This window comes from Mycteria americana, chromosome 1 (genome assembly GCF_035582795.1).
Source record: "Mycteria americana isolate JAX WOST 10 ecotype Jacksonville Zoo and Gardens chromosome 1, USCA_MyAme_1.0, whole genome shotgun sequence".
Lineage (NCBI taxonomy): Eukaryota > Metazoa > Chordata > Aves > Ciconiiformes > Ciconiidae > Mycteria > Mycteria americana.
The window spans coordinates 156,635,568-156,647,941 of record NC_134365.1 but is presented as its reverse complement, the minus strand read 5'-3'; positions in this window follow the sequence as shown (position 1 = coordinate 156,647,941).

The following is a 12,374-nucleotide window of genomic DNA, read 5'->3' as shown; positions in this document are numbered from 1 at the left end:
ACATCTAAGATAGTTTATATATACCACGTTACCTTCTAACTAAAGAAAAGTAATTAATAGCTATACATAAGACAGGGTATTCTTAGGGAAGACATCTTTCATGTTTGCTTCTTTCAGTGAGTTTGCTACAACTCTATGGCTTTTGTATTTTCAAAAATGGTTCCTGATTGTGCAAATGCAAATAAAGGCATGGCGTAATTTCTGCTTGTGCTATAGCCTTTATGTGTGCAAACAGCACTGCCATGCATATAGCTAAAGGCTAGGGAAAAGTCTATGTGGAATGGGCTTGTTTCTTACCTGATACGTTTTAAATAATATGTGTTTAAATACCACTGACTGTAAGTCTTGAGAAAGATCATTCTTTTTATTAACAATTAAAAAATTAACAGTTTTATTGTTTGTTACATTTGGATATTTTGTAAGACCTTTATATAAACATTTTTTGATTTCTTACTATTTATTTACTCCAGGTTAGCCTTCAAATACACTTATTTTTAACTGCTTGCACAGATGCCTTTGTCCATTGCTAAAATTCAGAAGGACAATTACACTACAACAGAATTAAGAAAATCATGCGGTGACTATATTGTTTTGAGCTACTGTTTACACACATGTATGTGCAGAATCAGTCCGTGTGGACTGATAAAAATCATACTGCCTGAATAAAATTTGTATGTACACAGTGGTCTGAACTCTGCAGTTGAAGTTGGGGAGAGCCTTTCACCACCGGGAACGTGACGGCAAGCAGAAGCCGCTTCTAGCGAAGACATATAATGAAGTTAACTCCCATTCATCGAGCTCATCTTACTGGTAAGGGGAAGCACTGTAAAAGTAATTTTAAGAGACAGAGCTAAGAACATCACTGAGCTCAGCATACTATGCTTTTCAGCTTTTGTGATTTTATTAGATACATGGATGAGGTCACCTTTTGAAAAGGCTGAGAGGAAGAGAAAGAAGAAAAGATGCTGGTTGCCTAACATCATGCTGCTAAGGAAATCATGGAGCCTCTTGCCAACACCCAGAGGTTCATTTTGAGCTGCTGTTTTCTGTATCTTAAAGGATATGCTAACAAATTGGGATTCTTCTGTTTTGCTTTGTTTCCCTGAAAATTCTTGAAGAGTAAATCAGAGCCATTCTTGTGAATGCAACCTCTTGTCCTGGAAAATCATAAGCAATCACTGTAATTGTTTCAGTCTTTCTGGTTGTGGATGACCAAAGAGAAATCCTGTTTTATGCCTGCATTTTAAGACCAGAAGTGAGAGTGATGATTATTTAGTCTGACATTCTCCATAACACAGGTCACATCTTAAGTCATAGTCATAGAGGCTCCATTTGATAACTGGCTGCTGTCTCATCTGCTTATTCAGTACTGAGTAATAAAATGCCTTGAGCTTGTTCATGTATTTTTTTTTTTAATGTCAAGGTGATTACTATGAATTTCCATTAGCAAATACCATCACAAGGAAAAATTAGCTATTTTTCTCTAAAACTCATTGATTACTGATCTTTCATTTATAGCTGTAATTCTAGTTCAGATTGTATTTTAGACTGTAATTTAGACTTAGTGGTATTTTTTTATTCCTATGTCTGATATATAGAAGCTTCAGTATGAAATCATTGGGCTTGAAAGGACATCAAAGTTCAGCTAGTGCCTCTTTCTGTTGCCAGGCAGGAACATGTGTAGATATATCACTTCTGACAGATACTTGTCTCATGTTTTCTTAAAGGTTGCTAACAATGCTAAGGTTACAGCACCTCCCCAGAAAAGCTGTAAAGACATTTCCCAGTGTCCAATCTGAATTTGCCTTGCTGCAGTTTAAACCTGTTCTGTCTCATTTCATGCACCGCAGACACGGAAAACACGTTATTTCCATATGATTTGCAATAGCCTTTCTCTGTGTTTGAAGATTTGCTCCATCTTTTCGCACAGGTCATATATTTTGTGTACTGTGCTGTTGTTCCTGCCTTGCACTCTCACTTTCCCCTTGCTATTATCGGTAGCTTCATTAGCACATGTACCTGTTGTTATTGTTATTGGGCTTTCATTTTTGCCTCAAGTACTTAAAGTTAGAATCTTCACAGTGAATAACTTCTTGATAGTGAAACATCAAAACTGGCTTTTATATTTTAGCTGGATTATTTTATTCATACTGGTAAAGACACAATATTTCTAAAGTCAGTACATCAAGAATTTTTGCTAAGTCATTGGACTTTAAATGCTTTATTTTGGTATTTTTTTTTAATACTGATTTCCATTCTCAGCTCTCCAGTATCAAAATGCTCTCCAGATGAAAAGCAGGTAGGTACGCCTCGCATTTGCCTCTGGTTTCGGGATGTCAGACTGGACGATTTTGTGCAGGTGCTGTTCCACCCAGGGAAGCAGCTGTGGGCAGCAGGGCTATATATCTTGTCCCTCAGAAATATTTAGCTTTGAATTAGCTAGACGACCGGTGCTACCGGCTGGCGGAGAGCTTGACTAGTCTGCCCCTAGAAGGTAGCCCTTGTGCAATGGTACTCTCCTTCCACGCCCAGCTTCCAACGGTGAAATGTCTGCGCTCCCTGCAAGGCGGACCTGGATCGTTTCGCCTCGCCTAATCCCAGAGCAGAATCATGGAATAACTTGGGTCAGAAGGGACCTCTGGAGGTCTCTAGTCCAGCCTCTGGCTCACAGCAAGGCTTATGCAGGACTGTCTCTAGTTGGGTTTTGAATTACTACAAGTGTCTGGTCTGGTCTCCTCTACATGAGATATGTGGAGCCGGCTCTTTCCCAGGCTGAGCAAGCCCGGCTTTCTCAGCCTCTCCTTTTGTGTGGCATGCTTCAGCCCCTGGACCATCTTCGTGGCCCTGCGCTGGACTGGCTCCAGGTTGTCAGCAAGTCTCCGGTACTGGGGTGCCCAGGACGGGATGCACTCCTCCAGGTGTAGCCCCTCAAGTGGGAATAACGGCCTTCCAAGAAAGAGAGGAAAAATCACTTCCCTTGGCCGGCTGGCTACGCTCTAACACTGAGTGCTTCAGGCAGCAGGGGGTTAATGTAGCTGAGATAAAGTTTCTGTATGGATTTAAAAGTTTTATTCTTTTTTTCCCTTTTGCTTCAGGCTGCTTATATGATTTTTCTTCACAACAAGGAATATTTTTGCTTAGTCCCCATGCACATAACTTTTATTTAGAGTTCAGGATCCATTTGAACGCCTCTCTCAAAGTCTTTTTCACTCCTTTGTGCTACCAGTGCCACAGGCTTCCTGTGTCTTTAAACAGATCATGGTAACTAATGACCATGCTGGACATCGATCCATTTGCAGGCTTGCATCATCTAAAGCCTTTAAAGGAATAGCTGTCTGCAGATCTCATTTTCTTCTAGAATATGTTTCTATATTATTAACTGAGTATTCAGATTATTTGCAGCGTTCCTGCTGTCAGTGTATTAATACCTCCCTGCCTGAGTAGAAACCTGAGGCTTAATTGCACTGTGGTCGGCAAACGCATCTATACTTTATTTTGGGAGCTCAACTGGCTGTTACGGAGGGGCAGTTTCCGTTTCATCTGAGCACATCCTGTGCTAGTGAAATACCTCAATCATGAACATATGTTACAGGAAATATAGTTGTAGTACATAGGGGCTTTTTTATTTATTCTTAGACATGACTAAAGGGCAGTGTCAAAGTTCATGGTCTAAAAGCGAGTATTTCTTGACAGTCATCTTATTTTTAGGTCCCTTAACTTGAAACAAGATTTTTCTTGGCTTGAAATGGTGATCAAAATATATACAGCTGTAATTTACAGTAAACAATGAAATGCCTTTGTTGAAGCTAAATTTGCTTATGTGAGATTCTGGTGTTTACAAACCTAGTAAAAGAACAATCTTTGACTACAAAAAGTTGAATTATTTCAAAGTTTGTTTGCTTAGTTTTTCTGGGTTTTTCTTTTCCTTTTGGAAGAGGAAGCTAAATTATATCCAGCTTTGCAGTCCTGCAGGCATGACGTGCCATCATTTCTCTTTCTCATTTCATTAGGTTATTTTGCTGTAAATTCTATATGTATATTTTAGATAGACCTATACTGTTTAATAAATACACCCCTAAAATGTACCTTAAAATAAAGCAAATAAGCTGTCATGTGCTTTGCAAATTAAAAGGTATAAACAGAGTCTTAAATAAAAATGTCTTGGGCTCAAATTTTGATCTTCTTATTGTATGAAATAGCAGCTGCTCCTCAAATAGTCCTGCTGTGTCTTTTTGTGGAGTAAAGTCCTTTTCCATGTAAATAAGACTACCCAACTTTGTCACCCAATATTTAATTATGTTTCATTACTGCTGTAGAAGATCTGCTCTTATAGTTGTTTAGGCAAAGATCTCACTGTATTTATCAGGGGCTGAATAAAAATTGTTGGGTCACTGTAGCTACTATTGCTTAAGTCAAATGCATTACGGGGTGTTTTTGTGTAAAGGTTAAATAACTATATATGGTATCAGACTACTTGATTCATAATTCTCACCAGTTGGAGTCTTCAAAGGCTTAAGCCTTTGAAGAAACTCGGATACTAGCTGAAAGAGCATAGATAAAGACCTCAAGTAATTGCAGAATTCATTACTTTATTATTTTCATTGCTTATTTTTTATGTATGCAAAATTTTTAGCTCTGGTGCAAACACAATGTTGCATTTGTTAAATCAGTAATTTGTTGCAACGTCTGTATAAAGACCAGCCTTTGTTTGCATCAATATTCAAAATCCGGAGAGGTTCAGAGCAATTTTCCCTGGACATGAATTATTTCTTTATGCATTAAAATCAAGAGGAGAGAGTGAGGAAGGAAAATCCCTATAAAGTTCCCCTTGGAGTTCGCTCCATTGACTTTTAATTTGGGAAAAATGAAACTTGGTATTCAACATAATGAGGTAAGGAGCCTGGAAAACACACAGTCTTCCTCTATCGGTGTTTGTCTCGTTGTTTTGCGCTTCCTCTGTACCCAGTTGAGTCTCTGGATCCACTCTCTACACGGCAGGACAGTGCAATGGTGTGTGGTGGTGTATGATCAGTCTTCTATAGCAACAGAGAAACATCCTTCCTGGAAAGATGCTAACCGCAGGTTTGGACGGCTGCTCCTTACCGGAGCTGGTAAACAGTCCTGTTCCACTTTTAAGGAAATAGAAGCAGTGGATGGTGTCTCTGACTTTTCATTTGCCATTTCAGAACGTTATGAATGGCAGGAAACAGCAATGTTTGCCTTTTCTCTTGAAATATTTCACGTCTGTATGGAAGATGTTCAAAAGACTTATTTTTATGTTGGCTTGAGCAAAAGGAGTGCAGTCCTACAGGCATGACAGTGGCTGACTGCATTTTTCTCCTAGCTGGTTGAGAAAACAACCCAAGCTTGAAGTTAACTTCTGAACAGCTTTAACATCAAGAACAAGAAGTTGAAACTGGCACAGGGGAGCCCCTTTGTGAAAGATCTGCTTGCTGGTGGCTCAGCCTCATCTGTGCCGTAGCGGTTGAGTTGTCTGAGCTGGAAATCAAAGGTGGAGTAGTCCCAGTGAAAGGCTGTCCCCCGTGAGTCTGCTCTTTCTGTACAGGTTTCTATGATCAACTCCTCAGCCTGGGAAACTGCACCCAAGAAAACAGAGTGTTACCTTTTAAATATTATTCAGCTACAAGTTTGATAGAAGGGTTTATTCTTGTCAACAGAAGTTGCAGGCAGAAGTTGCCACAGATGAAATTCGTCTGCTGCAATGATGTCTTTTGAATAAAAGATAATAGAAGATCTCATAGTTTATGTTTAAAACAGTACTTTTCCTTTGTTTTGTACTGAAATTTAGGATAGAAAAAGAGCCAGAAGTGGGCTTTGAATTTTTTCGTCACTCCTTTCTCATGTAAAATTCCTGGCTACTTTGCGAGAATTTGCTTGAGCATGGACTTTGGTGTTTGACTTCTATATCAACTAATTAAATACTCCTATTTTCAAGAAGTACTTGACCAGCAGACACAAATGTATATACTGGAATGTAATGATGTTAAACTCATCATTACTGGTCCAGACAGTCCTGTGAGTTTGGATGGGACAAAATGATGAGAATACAATGTGGGTTTGAATCACAAGGACTACACTCAGTTTCAGCCTTTTTTTCTTTTACCACCACCTCATCATTTTTTTTGCAGGCTTTGTCTCATTTCCTAGTATATATTTGGAAGGTTAAATAACTATATCAAGTTATTTTGCTGGTGCTATTTCTTCCCAGTGGCATTAAGCCGTGACATTCAATCCACAGCAGCACAGCCAAGCAGCATTTGAGGATCTCTGTGTACATTAGTTATGTCAGACGTCAAAGCCGGAGGCTCACATTTAGGTCTGACCCCACCCATATTATTAAATTTAAAGATGATGTCAATACTGTTGTGAGTTACGCATCAAATATAAATTGGTTACAAAACATATCTGCATGTTAAACTACCTCAGATTGCCTCAATTGGTGCAATTAGATGGTGAATGTAATTTACATGTTGAGCAGTGGAAAAATTCTTCCTTGTACTAAGAAGGATACATTAAACAATGTCTCCAGCCAGTTTCCTTCCCTTAACATCCTTTGCTTCTTAAGTTATTGTTTAATACACTTCCTAATCCTAAATTAGTGCAGGTAGTACTGATTTAGTACTATTTGGCACTGATGTAGCGATTGCACATGTTTTTTTCTGACCGACATACATGATAAGAAGCTTTTCAGTTCTGAACTGAACGATTATAGACTTGTTTTGCTGTTGAACGGAATATGCAAATAATCATGAGGAAAATAGGCAATGCTCCCAGGAAAGCCTCTGGTTTCCAAGTCTAGTCCAATTAGTAAAGAAGGAAGCTTTCTTACACAGCTTTTATCATGGTCTGTTTCAGTGATCAGACAGAGATTATTAATAGGGATGGGACTGAACACCCTCCAGATTGAAAAGTAACTAAGTGTAGAGTCAGTGCATTATATCAATTACTGATTAATGTAATACAGGCTTATAAATATCATCACATCAAGTCATCACATGTAACATGCTGAAAATACAGAGATCTGCAGTGCTTTGAAGGTGCCCTAGAAAATCCAAGGTAAACACTGAAAAACTTATTTTGCTTAATTTAAAAAGAGATTTTTATCTTACCTATGCAATGTCTTTCCTTTTTGTAGCTATATCTGATAAGGAGCTGGAATACGCCTTCTGGAAACTGGCTGAAAGATGCAGAAGCAATGACTGCAAAGCTGTCATTCAAAATATGCTTTACATGAATACAGAAACTCCCCATTGGGAGCATAGGAAACATGGACAAAGAAAAAGGAGACAAAAATTTCAGACCATCTTCAGCCCAGGGTTCTTATAATGTTTTATAGTTCAGTTCCTGAGTTTAAAGGCAGGAATATCCCATTACTTTGTTGGAAACACGAGGTTTAACACAAGGCCGCTGAGTAATGAAAGCCTGATGCTCTCCTTACAAGGGGCATTTTTATATGGGGTAATAACTTCAGTGGGATTACACCTGAAATATGCAGGACAATATGGCATGGGAAAATAATGGCACATGGCACATGAGGGCAGACCTTACAGACGGTTTGTTCGCTAAATGATGATGTCACCTAAGCTTGGGAATTCTAGGAAATCCAGCATGTCAGTGACTCTCTTATTTCTCCTTTCTAACGAGCTGGGGTGTGATGCTATGTGTGCACCTTGGCTGTTATAAAGTCGTAGGTCTTCAGGATTCAAGGCCTCTGGAAGACCTTGTTTGGTAAGCTGCTTGCCAAGTGACTACTAATTTATCAGAGCGTACTTGGTAGTTTTATTTGGCCAAAATCAAAAGCACTGGAAGTGATAATTGCTGCAAACAGGACTGTAGAAGCCAAGGGAAAAGCACACAAGACTGGGGTTCTTAAACACTGGGAGCTTAAAGAGAAAAAGGCAGAGGGCTGAGCCAAATAACCACCACCATAATCTGTCTCTGTTGGGTGGCTGCAGTTTTGATCAGCAAAAAAGAGAGCAGCCAGAGGCACACGGAGATTCTGGGGCGAAGTACAAGATTTCAGCTGCTGCCGTCCCTGCGTGTCCTGGCTGACGGGGCAGGGAGCAGCTTCCCCACCCCTGCAAACCCTTTCGTCTAGGGAGGTAAAGCTCCAATAAGCTGGGTAAGCCTTCAGCAGGGCTTGTGCAGGAAGAGTTTATTTAGTATTTGGTTTCTTTCTAGAGGAGCACTAGGAGAACATCTTGCTGCTGACTGAGAGTGTCAGAAGTAAATCTGAAGTGAACCAGTGATGATACAAAGGTCTATAACCTAAATGGATATAATACAAATATGGGCTGGAAGGGTGCAGATGCTAACTGTAAGGCAGATGATGACATTTATTGACTGTAACATTTATTGACTGTAACATTTATTGACGGATCATTAGAAGGCTTCTAGCGCCTTGGCACTTCAGTACCTACTGCATAGGAAACAGACATAGTCAACAAATCGTACTGTAGGACTAAAAATAAAAGCTCTATCAACTCACGTGGTCTGCTGCAAAAATAGTCCGGAGAGCACTTGAAAGCCTGATCGAGCCGACAGACGTTACGCTGAGCCTTGCTGCGTGCCAGGCTGGGGCTCTGGCCGGGTGCCAAAGGGAGCAAGTTCCCGAAACCTTCCCCTGAGCATGCCCTGCTGTCAGTACCGGTGAGTGCAACCCCTGCACCCAAAAAATAGCGAGGGTGACACAGCAGATGGTGACACTTGCTGTGCCACGGGGAGACAGTGATTTCCCATGTGAATGGGGACCGATCCAGTTTTATAGTTTTATCAAATGTACCCAGTATGTTGACCACTCGTACAACTGTGCATAAGAATCCTCTTGCAAACCTCACCAACTAAGCAATCCCATCAAATTACCTGTTCGGGCCTCTTCCTCTTTACCTGAGCAAAGGGTGGAAACGTTGTCATAAATATGCTGATGGGAGAGTTGTACATTTTGTTGCTCCTGCTCCATGCATTGACCAAAAGCCTCTAGCATCTCTGTGTTCTCCTCCCCTCTCCCATCCCACGTGCTGCCTTTCCATCCTCCTGTATTTCAGAAATGTCTTGAAAACTGTCTGTCTACTGCCAAGGACTTTGGAGTAAAGTGGAGGACAGGCTATTCACACCAGTAGCAGGACACTACTTCCCTCTGGTAATGACCGCATGTTTAAAAACAAAGCGGGCATAGAGCTGTGGCAAACTTTTATAGGATTGAAAAATACGAATAGAAAAGGACTCTACAAAATACGTGCAAGGGTCACTGCGTGTACCTGCCAACCCAATGGGCCTAAATCTCAGAGAAGAGGATTTTCTTCCATTAACCTAGTTTACTAAGTGAATTTTCCATGCGGCAGTGAAGGAGTGTCATTAGCATTCACTCTGAGTGAGAAAATGGCTTTGACTGTGGTTCTGCTTATTTGACTTCTCTCACTAAACCTTATCCATCATGATGAATGCTTGGCCCACTTTGATTCTGGTAAGTGTAACGTGAAGTCTGCTGAGGAACGGACCCTGGGTGAAGTCCAGTCCCTGCTACTGCAGTCAAGTCATATAATCGCTTTAACCCACTCATTATACTCCCCTCTAAAAATAGTGGGGCTATTTGCCCCACTATTTCTTATCAGCATTGAAGATTTTTATGGCTGGAAGAATCAAACATCTTTTCCTGATTTCCAGCATAAATTTATTCAGGACCTGCTTATATCCATTTGTTCTTGTGCTAGCATTGTCCTTAAGCTTGAATAGCTTCTTGCCTGTCTATCTGTGATATTTACCTACTGATGTATTTATAGACAGCCCTCCTGTCCCCTTTCTCAGGCTGTGTTTCGCCAGGGCAAACAAGCCAAGCTCCTGTAAGATCACTGTCAGTCTTCTGGTGACTATTTCAGTGTGATTTAATTTTTCTGGAATGCGAGTGTCCAAGTCTCTGTGCTATACTCCAAATGAGGTTTTACTAATGACTCTGTAACACTCTTTCTTACCTTTCCTCTGCCCAAAATTCATCAGATACGTCCTAGAATCCAGTTTGCCCTTTTTACGGATGGTCATGTTCATCTTCTGTAGTCAGAGCTCTTTGCAAAAGTTTTAGAGTTTGCTGTTTAAAAAATGCCACAGATTCATCAACTTCAAGGGAGCTGTGACAGCTTCCACCAGCTGGGGATCTGCATCTGAGATTTCAGCTTGCAGGACACAGCTTTCTCTGTGGCTGGCCGGGAATGGTGGAGCTCACTGCCAACTCCCCTCCCCCAAGACCTTCCCCAGGGGAACCACTGATTTGCTTCCGCCTGGCCTGCAATATTAGAAAAGCACTTACTTCATCTCATGCTAACAAAATACAGGGCAAAATTTGGCAAATACTGTTCATTCAGTATGCACGTGTTAAAAAAATCTGAAAATCTCAGCTCCTTTTTTTTTTGTTTAAATTCAAAACATTTTCAGTCATTTTAGCCATTTTGATTTCTGGCCATTCAATTCTTGTCCTTCATTTCTTTCTCAGTCCTCATTAAGTGTGAATAAAACTTTCAAAATGGCAATTAAAATAGATTTCCTTCTGTGGAGAGAGCCCACGTGTGACTGCACTGCTGCCCATTGTCCTTCTTCATTTCTTCCTTTCTCAAGTCTATCCTTCATCTTCTATCATCTGTGATTTAGACTGAGCCCTTCATGGCAAGGACCTTTGTTTTATATTCATCTCTGCCTAAAGCAGACACACTTATTATTGGCTTCTGAAAGTATGAAGAATGCAGCGGATCAATGCCATTATCCTGAACTGCATTTAGAAGACAAAGGCAGTGTAGCTGTGGAATTGATGCTCTCGGGAGCACGGAAGCAGAGCTACGTTTTGGGCTATCGTAGACTTGCCCGAGGACTCTGCGGATATTTCCATCTAAAGATCATAGCCAGGGTAAAAGCTACAAAAGCACCGGTGACTGCGATACGGCTTATAACACACAGAATTGTCTTAGTTGCCCTGTCAAATGAAGCGGATGTTCACAAAAATTTCGGCTGCTAAGACTCAGATCGCTAAGGATCTGGCAGCAGTCCGGACTCTGAGCTCAGTCAGAGCATGGTGTCAATAGGCTGCATTGATTTAAAGTAAAGATGTGGTGACAGTATTTCTGCTTTTGAACAGACCCTAAAGGCACTTGCCCTGGAAGTAGTAGAGCAAGTGGGCTAGAGGCCTGAGAGATCTGAAATCCATGTCCAGGGGGAATAAATCAGGGAGCTGAGCTCTGGGGCACCTCTCTCCCAGCTGAAAGCCCTAACCGTGCTCAGCATCCCTGCTTTCCCCCAGGTGCCTGCAGCGCCCGTGAAAGAGGGAGGTTTAGAAGCACCTTTTCCTTTGCTTTTTTTCTTTTTGGGACTGGCTTGGACATTTCTACATTCAGGACACTGCCTACTGTGAACCCTGTTTGAGAGGCCCAAGTCTACCTGGCCACCCGTCGCGATGCACATCGAGCATCACGCTGCTGTGGCCCTTTGTCAGGCACCTGCTCCGAGAGTCCCATATTTGTATTTCTGCACCAGCACTTTAGCTGCACCCTGCGTGGTACTCATTTATTTATGCTTGATTGACGGGCCGCTCAGGACCAGGGGTTTTGCATCTGCCTATTAAAATACTTTGCAACTTGGAAGAGGATGAAATAATTGGTTCTCTGTTGTGTTTTTTTCTCTATCGTCAACCTGTGCCAGTACCATGCAGCTCATGGATCTGCCTTCCTGAGTTCACCAACACCATCTTTGGGGTATAGATTTTAACTGACACCTTCGGCTGACAGGTAGTCAATCAACAGCGAAGAGAGCTGGTGATACTGGACTTGCGATAGCTGGTTTCAGTAACTGCTAAAGACTAGCTCCCCTACAAGTCTCAAGATACTTTGGAAAGGTAGGTTTAACTAGACATGGAAATATATCTCTGAGTTTAACACAGAAGCGTTGCTTTGTTGGAGTGAGGTTTTTACTCAGAGGGACGTAAACCTCCTTAGGCTAAAACTACAGAGATAATTACATATAGGACGGGAATCCCAGCACAGTGATTGATCCAGTATGACCCCTATATAGCTAATTACAGACTGTCAAGGCAATTTCTGTTCAAGCCGAACCGATATTTAATTCGTCTCCTCCCCATTGAAATCCTGACCTTGGTTTGGCACCGGGAAGGCAGAGAGTCGTGTATCTGGCCAAAGCATCTCATTGCTGCTCCGGGGGCAGGCAGATGAGGTATTAACAGCTGAAAATGAAAAATGGCAAATGAGAGTCCAAAATGAAGCAGCAGCTTTCTCTACCTGTTATTTCCTTCCTCTCCTGCTCTCCCTCCTCTAAAACCTGTTGCTCAGGCTAAAAGACTAAATAAAACCCGCAGAAGT